The 9,792-nt window shown below is 29.3% G+C and overlaps 1 pseudogene; it reads right to left on the reverse strand.

The window, feature by feature from the left end:
• Positions 1-9,041, reverse strand: part of LOC143641024 (cadherin-9-like) — a 31,466-nt pseudogene extending 22,425 nt beyond the window's left edge.
• Positions 9,042-9,792: the final 751 nt, after the last annotated feature.

The raw sequence follows: 9,792 nt of genomic DNA on the forward strand, positions 1-9,792 counted from the left end.
GTTTGCATAAATTAATAGTGAACTGATAGTGCAAACATTAGATTTAAATAATTGTACGTTTGACAAGTTTTTCAACAAGAGATCACTAAACCTTCCTTATTCTGTGGAAATCGAGGAGGATTGTTGTTTACATCTGTCAGAGTGATGTTCACTGTTGTGGTTCCAGAAAGGCCTCCCATCTGGCCACCCATATCTTTGGCCTGTATAACCACCTGGTACTGCTCTCGATTTTCTCTGCTCATGTCTGGTAATGCAGTTTTTATTATGCCTTTTGAAAAAAAAAAGACAATTAAACCACTGGCTTTTAAAATTAAGTTATTTAAGATTCACTTTATATAAGTTAATCATAGCAAATAGATAAAACAGCAGTGTGATTAAGCATACCCTTCAATGCACAATTAATTCAACATAATTCATAAAACCGAAAGATTTTTCCCATGGGTTATTCTCCATAAAATCAGTACATCCAGATGTATATAATGAGAAATATACCATGTCATAAATGTTTTACCTGACTCTGGGTCCACTGAAAAATATGGCTGTCCTTGCAGTATACTGTAGACCACTTTGGCACTATTTCCATAGTTGGCATCATCTGCGTCTGTTGCAGTCACTTGTATAACAGATGTACCTACAAAAAGCCCCCAGATATAAACACGTAAATACTTCCAAATTGGAAAAATGTACTTGTGTACTTGTACTATGCAAAAATTTTTAATAATGCAGTAAGTAGTATTTACTGATAAAGACTAAAATAAAAATTTTAGTAATATTCTCTAAAAAATGTATACTGACATCTATTTAATTTTATATTACAAACAATTCTTTATTTTTGGTTAGTAAGAAATCCCAATCCTTTAAAAACTAGAAGTGCTTTAAAAATTAGTTTTAGGAGATAAACAAAGGGAATATATTAATTGTTTCACATACACACACACGTGTGTGTGTGTATATATATATATATATATATATATATATATATATATACATTTTAATGTATATATACATAAAAATATGTACATATTTTTAACTCAATTGCTATAAAGATTAAAGAATAATTTTAAAATCTTAACTGAAACCTACTATGGATTCCCCTGAGTGAAATGATTTTGTAGAACATTTTAAATACATTATACACAACTTTTCAAGTTTAATTACATTGCTCAGATATTAATATGTTTGAGGACTGAGTGAATTCCTCATTGGTTCTGCCATCTATCCTAATACATCATATATATTATTCACTCATAAACTTCTCTAAGTAAATTGCAGTGAATATCTCTCAATTTTGAATGCATATACATATGCAAATTTTATTAAATAAATATGATGTCCATTGAGATTAACACTAACAACTCATTTCCCATCAAATCATTTCAATAGTACCCCATTAATTCAGCAACAGTCGTTTATGTTTTCTTAAATTAATTCACATACAATTATAACTTGAATTCACCCACTAAAAACCTCTCCTCGTCTGTAATGGAATTGATATATCCTGTGACAGGAAACACTACATAATCACTAGATCCATGTCAATTATAAGATTTATCATTGAAAAGTTATCCAACCTCACCCAAAAGTTTAAACTAGTTTTCTCCTCAGTAATTTTTGAAAGTTCATCTAAGTTGTTTTCTAATTTATATTTAAATTTTTGTTTAATCATATGTGAGTACAAGTGAGTTAAAATAAGAATTGTTTTCACATTTGGATATCATTGAAATATAAAATACTAAGATTTGCTTATATGTTGAAAATTCCATTAGTTACTTCATCAAGTTTTGGACATTTCCTGTGCTACTTGTCCCTTTTGTTTTTTGTAAGTAAACATTTTCATGTTTCACTATTGGTACAGGTAAAAACAATCTTCTGTACATTTTCACTGTTATATATATATATATATAAAATAATTGGAGACAATAACTTTATTTTACTTATTTAGTTTTTAATGTGGTTCTGAGGATCAACCCAGTGCCTCACACATGCTAGGCAAGCACTCTACAACTGAGTCACAACCCCAGCCCCACATTTTCACACTTTTTAAATAATATTTTTATGGTGAAAAAATTTTGCTTGTTCTATTTTATGGGTGTGTGATCTTTAAACTTGTGAAAAAAATGCTTGGCCTTAAGAAAAAAGAAAGTTTAGAGAATATAAATCACCCCCATCATGTGACTGAAAATCTAGAACACCCATATAATATTCACATTCCATCCCTCAGATTCTTGGTAATAGTTAAGTATGCTTTTGAAACTGGTAAACGCTAATGACATGCCTCTAACGTTTTATTTATACCAACAAGTTAAGAAAAAAGAAAACACCAATTGTTTTGGTGTACAAGGGATGGATAGTTTTTCTTTTTCCACAAAAATGTAATGATTCTTAACAGTGAACATTATTTAGTAATAAAGTAAAATGATGCATAGTTAAACTAATTTTGCATGTATTGATGAAGACAGGTTAATGTAAAATACACTTTGGCTATTATATCTCTTACTTTTTCAAAATTTCATTTTTAAAATTTTTCTTCATTTTTTGCATTAAGAATATAAAACATGGGAAAATATAACAAGGACTAGGTGACAATTAAATATCACATTTCTTATCTCAAAAAATTGAGCATGATTTTGATGTTGCTATTTTTGGAAAACTCTTAGAAGAATTTTGTATACAATATCTTTCTTTAAACAGAAAATATGTTATGGAATCAAAAATGTTTATTGCATCCCTTAGCTAATTCCTCTCTTTAATATAAAGCTAATGTTTAATATTTAAGAAAATTCAAGACACAAAAGCTAAACTCATAATAGAAAATCACATAAAAATATTAAAAATTAATCAAATAATAATTTTTATATTAAGTGTTTGGAAAAGCAAAATCATTGATTTTGCGGTGAAAGAAATATTCATAAGCATTACCTTTATGGATGAAATATAAAAGTAAAAAGGTTTATATCACACAATGTAACCCCAAAATGCTAGTTGTTCTCCTCTATGCTTATGAACTAAATTAGGGGAAGTTAAACAAATTCAGGCTATCTCACTTTATAGAAAACATTCTGTCCATAGAACAAAAGGGAACTTTCTGTTTCTATGACTTATAGGCAGAAATAAAATTATATTTGCAATATACAGTTTTGAACATGATTCGAATTTCAAAATACAATTCCAACTAACTCAGCTAGTTCACTCAATAGAAAATGAAACTCTTAACTTTTCAAATGTAAATGAACCAAAGAGTATAGATTTCATATCTAAATATCTATCAATGTATTATGCAGTATGTATGTACTTATCTATGTATCTAGCCAGCTACCTATCAATCCAAGTACATTATGAATAAACTAAAATATAGAAAAATAGTAGTGCACAAGCTTACTTAGCTATTATCAAAATTACTCATTTAAAATAATTTTCAACTGCTAAACACAAACAGTATTGGGAAAGGAATATACTGCTCTACTGCTTCTAGTCTTCTTTAATAAACACGGTAATATTGAAAAAATATATATGGCCTATTATATTGTATAAAACTTTTAAGAAATTATTTTCCCTTTATGTATATTGTACTTATATAGTACATAATGCATATTATGTATTTTTTATATACAAGTTTGTATGTATGTGTGTATACACTCACAAATGTGCATGTACACAAACTCACCTACAATTTATATATATATATATAATATATATATATATATATATATATATATATATATATATATATATATATGAGATATTAAGAAATTTGTGAGATCAAATAAAGGGAAAAAGAACAGAACTGATCCATGAACTGGAGGAACCAAAGGAAATAAGACAGGTAGCATGGTTTTTGTCCTGTTCTGTCCCAATATTCTGTTCCTCTTAACTCCTGTATAAAACATATTGAATTTATCTCAGCCCTATGAGACAATAAGGTGATGAAGACTAGAGAAAAAAAGAAGAAAATAACTATTCACTCTTCCATGGATGTTCTTATAGTACTGGCCAAGTTAACTCTCTGCCTATGCCTTCAGCTAAGACAGTCATTGACTTGGGGACCTACGGAGATAGCCCCTTGCATAAATATTTATGGCATGGGGCACCAGCAAAAATAGGGATGATATTTCTAGAGAGTACAATGGCACCTGTTTAAAACAACCCATGAATTCAATACATAAACATTAAAACCGTTTTTTGTTTGATATAAATTTTGAACCCGGGAATTACAAGACTGGAATTAGCCATAACTAGTCTATTCTAAATATTTCTAAATATTTTATCAAATGTTCTGTGTAGTGTTATGGATATTATTGCATATGTTATTGAATCCAGAGCAAGTAAACCTCAAAAAAAGGACTGAAATAGGACCTGAATAAGTTGTTGATTGTGTTATTTCTATCAAAAACTATAGAGGAATTACTGGTTGGAAAATTACCCAGTGTGAGGAGGAGGACTGGCTAAATCTTTTAGAGTGCATTTAGGGAAATATCCAGGCTTTGAGAAAATATGCATGCCAAACTACCAAATTTATGCAACAGCAAACTGACCACAAAAAATGGAAAAAGGAAAATGTAGGGGCTTACACTAACATTTTAATAGGAGTACATCCCATTTTCTGTAATTGCATATATTTCTGTATTATCAAGTTTAAAGACTTAATCAGAAGACGATAATGCAGAGGCTGGGGTTGTGGCTCAGTGGTAGAGCGCTCACCTCGCACATATGCATCCCTGGGTTAGATCCTCAGCACCACATAAAAATAAATAAGTAAAATGAAGGTATTGTGCCCAACTACAACTAAAAAATATATATTTTTTTTTAAAAAAGATGTTAATGCATTTCAAATTTTATGAGCTCATTAGAATCATGCACATTTAAGTAAATGGGGTATGTTAATTATACAGCTAAAATGGAATATGATATATGGTTTTGAAAGAAAGAGAGGGAAAATTTAAGGACAATGATTGGTGAGGGAGAAAGGAAGTGACAAATATTTTCAGAAGAAAAGCAAATGTAAAGGAGATGCAGACTGAAGGAAATCCTTGGAGGGTGAGAGATTTTATTTCATTCTATTAAACTTCATTTCCTCCTCAGCTATTTGTAGTTTGTCAACCCACTGATTAAATAAAAATCACTAATATAATGCAAATAAAGTGGAAGTCAGTTTTTGTGCATTCTTATATATATATATATATATATATATATATATATATATATATATTAAATTTAATTACACATGTGCTTAAACTCTTAATATGGGTAATACATAGTCTGAGAAGTTCCTAGATATCACCCCTTAATTTTCTTTCATAAAAGTATTTACTTGTACAAATAAAAACAAAGAATATGTTCACTTGCAATAATTATAATGAGTTCATCTTTTATTTTATTTTATTTTCATAAAAAACGTATGTGGAACACAATGGAATATTACTCAGGCATAAAAAAGAATGAAATTTGGCAATTGTTGGTAAATGGATGGAACAGGAGAATATCATGCTAAGCAAAATTAGCCAGTCCCAAAAAAACAAAGGCCTAATATTCTCTCTGATAGGCAGATGCTGACTCATAAGAGGCAGGATGGAGGGAGGAGTGGAGCTTCGCTGAACTGCACAAGGAGGAATGGAAAAAGGGAGGGGAATGGGAATGGGAAACACAGTATAATGAATCAGACATAATTTTCCAATGTTCATATACATATGCATGACCAGTGTAACTCCACATTATGAACATCCACAAAAATGGGAAGTTACACTACATGTAGGTATGAGATGTCAAAATACATTTTACTGAGATGTATAACTACAAAGATCATATAAAAAAAGGTATGAGAGTTGCAACAAAGAACAACACAAATTCAGGTCATAAATACATCTACATTTTACTTAGACATTATGTGTATGAGTGTGTATAGTAGTACCTAAAATTATATTGAAAAACACAGTGTTTCCCCCCTTTACTCTTATTTGGATTTGAGAGGGGCATTTGATTTAATATAGTATATTTAAAAATGCTATTTAGGGGTGCTTACTCAGGTTCTAATAAAATAGAAGATTTTCAAATTACATTTTAGACAAGTATAACTAACAGTGCAAGAAAATAGACAGTGAGATTGTTCAGCTACTTCTGAATCTATTAAACTATGTTTTCATTATCAGTCTAGGCTAGCAATGAGCTGACTCTGTACTTTGGGCAAGGCACCTTAATTCTTTTGGACTCATGTGTACATATTTATTAAAGAAAGTATGTAGGGCTGGGGATGTGGCTCACGTGGTAGCGCGCTTGCCTGGCATGCATGTGGCCCGGGTTCGATCCTCAGCACCACATACAAACAAAGATGTTGTGCCTGCCTAAAAACTAAAAAATAAATGTTAAAAAATCTCTCTCTCTCTCTCTCTCTCTCTCTCTCTCTCTCTCTCTCTCCACTCTTTCTTAAAAAAATAAAGTATGTAAACCAAAATTATAGTGCCTTTGACATACTATATTTTATATAATAAGATAATTAAAAAATAGAAACACAAAGTCAATTAGTGGACCTTAGAAGCAATACATTCACCAATGTCAGTAATAAAGAATAATAACTATACCCTACAAAAAGAATCAGGATTTATCTGTATAATTTTTTTCATGTACATTTTTAAATTTTTATTAATTAGCTTCAATTAGAGTCATATAACTTCTTGTTGTGTAACGTTTTTGTGGATTCCTATCATGGAGTGCAATTGGCAATGGTAAAAAATATTCTCATTTTTAAAGCCTGATCAGAGGTTACCCTGCTGACAACTTAATCTTCTGTAAATGAAATACAGGAATTGTTTTAGAATGAGACAATCTACAAGCCTCCATTCACACATAAAGTTTACATTTTGTATTATGAAGAACTGAGTCATTGAAGACTATATATATATATATATATATATATATATATATATATATATATATATATAGACACACACACACACACACACACACACACACATACAAAATGCTTAGTTCAATCTTGATGCCTTAATGTACTTAATATAATCTAGATTAGAATACTTGTATAAGGAAGAATCTGATTAGGCAGAGAGATGGTAGGAATGTATAGAGTGAGAGATTAAATATCACTATAAAATTCAGGAGAAAATACAGGCTTTTTAAAATTTAAATATCAATAGTCTCTTATGATATTCTGTTTTAAAATGTGAAGTAATGCTTTCTAAATTTTTAAAGTATATTTATATTTTAATCAACTATAGTCAAATTTTCTCATATTACAATATTTATGTTATCTTTTGTGTGCTTTTGAATTTCCTATACATGTCAAATATTTCTGAAGAAATAAAAGTATAAGTTTTGGTATTGTAAAATGTAAAAATATCTGTTAAAATATCACACATATAAAATGTTTTACAAATTTTAAAGAGTATTATCAAAAACCACATCACTTGAAAACGATTCAATAGTAAATTGAATACTAAAGAGGAATATAATTTAAAATGTACTCTCATATGAAATATAAAAAGATCATGATGTGTACCTAAATTACCCTTGTGATGGAACACTGTAGACCAATCCAAGGAACTGTACCAGGCTAACAGATATAAGAATAATATTAAAGAAAACATATCCACTCATGTTTTATTCCAGGCTTTATGATTTCACAGGACTCCTTCTTATATTATTGGAGAAAATACCCCCCAAAACAATAGAACATCACTTTTTTCAAATAAATGAGATCTTATTTGCCATTAGAGGAAATTACTTTTTATAAACTCTTGGCTCTTCTTGCCAGATACTCATATTTAACAAGTATTTTACATAAAATTCTCAGTAAAAATGTGTACAAGTATTTTTTTTTTACCTACATAGAAGTTATTTTAGATTGAAAGTTATGTTAGCTATAATAAAATCAAATATGTACTTAAGACTATAAACCCTCATATGCAGCTTGTATATTTTGTATACAATAAGTTTTATCATTTTTAAGAAATATTTTATACTTAAGCGTCTACTCTTATTAACAAATATAAACCTTCTACAAGAATAGTGTTAAATGTAGTTACTCAGATACAATATTTGGATATTAATGAGTTAAATTTAAAATCTTAGGCAGATGTAATAGGAGAAAAAGTTATTTTCATTTTCATTTATAAACCTTTGTTCAGTAGTGGAACATGAACAAAAATAAACTAAAAAAAACAAGAAAAAAAAAATCCTGGAATCCTGCCCATGAAGCTACCAGGTTATTAGATACTAATCCAGTTGCTAAATCTTTGTGAATTCTGAATTGCTAATTAACAGAATGGGGATTTAAAGTTTTATTTCCCATGCTTCTTAAAAAAAAGCTTTTTGAAAGATCAAATGAGATAATGCTTCAGAAAAAATCTGTCAAATGCATTTTGTAATTCAAAAAAATGCAAGCAAAATTGTCCAATACTGCCTGCACTATTATTCCTTTCCCTTCTCATAGAAATGTCTTCTACTTGCTCTCATTTGAGTGACAATTGAATAGAGCTGAAGGTATCCATGACAATGCCATGAAATAATTGTTCTCAGTAACTTGTTATGTAATAAGAGACTCTAAGGTACATGTAATTGAAACTAAATAGGAAGTTTACACTAAATAGCAGTTTTATGTTACAGCTCTTATCATGAAAGAGGTAACATATAATAACCACATCCTCATATAATTTAGCAAACATACATACTGATTAGTTGACTAGGAAATACCTACCCACTCCAGACATTTCAGGAACACTGGCAGTATATAAGTCTTTTGTAAATATTGGCTCATTGTCATTGATATCATGAATTTTAATGATAAATTCTGATTCTGGTTCCACCTGCCGACCAGTCTTTCGGTCTATAGCCTTGGCTCGAAGAATGTAGAGGGATTTTTCTTCTCTGTCTAATTTCTTTGCAGTGTGAATGTCTCCTGTATTTTCATCTATGACGAACAGACTGCCAGCCCCATCTCCTGTTAAAATGTATTTTAAATTTCCATCTCCTTTATCTTGGTCAGTATGAAGCTTCAAAGAGGTAAAAAAGAAGAGTTCTGTAAACACATGCATTATTACAGTAAAAATAATTTTGGCATATCAACTAGACAATATCACTACAAATATGCTATCTTCTTTTCATTGAGTGGAAACTAAACATTTCAGGTTTTGTTTTGCTAAATATTTTTAACAATTTCATTTATACATCATACGAAGCTAGATTGAAATAAAAAGGAAAATAAATGTATCTCTTTCAATGCATAGTATTTGAAAGATATTTAAGTAGAACACTACAAAGAAATCCTTGTTACCTCTAGAGATAAAAAAAAAATCCATTAACTCAAATCTTGAGTTTTAAATATCAAGTAATCATTGTAATATTTAAAATAATGAAACTCAAAGTTATGGTATAAGGAATTTATGAATTTGATATAATGCTAAGTTTAAGATGAATAACTTAATTTTAAATTGATTTTATCACAATCCAATATAACATTGTCAAACCGCAGACTCTGTATACAGGAAGGCCAGTCAGAGAGAATTTCAAACTCATATTTTCTGTATCACTTTTGAAGAGTACCTTTTCAATCACAATGTTCTCACTTGGAGAAAATTATTTTGTAGATATTTTAAATTTAAAGTGAAACAAAACATGACTTTCCTCTTTGTCCATATATTTTAGGTCTTAATAGAAATAAATATTTATTCACAAATTATTTTCTTTCAAAAACTACCCTTCTATAAAATAACTTCTTAATGTAGAAAGCTTACCAATGAAAATTTAAAACAGTTTTATAATCAAAGAAACTTTGATTTGTAAAAG

The sequence above is a fragment of the Callospermophilus lateralis genome, unplaced genomic scaffold (genome assembly GCF_048772815.1).
Source record: "Callospermophilus lateralis isolate mCalLat2 unplaced genomic scaffold, mCalLat2.hap1 Scaffold_82, whole genome shotgun sequence".
NCBI classification, from domain to species: domain Eukaryota; kingdom Metazoa; phylum Chordata; class Mammalia; order Rodentia; family Sciuridae; genus Callospermophilus; species Callospermophilus lateralis.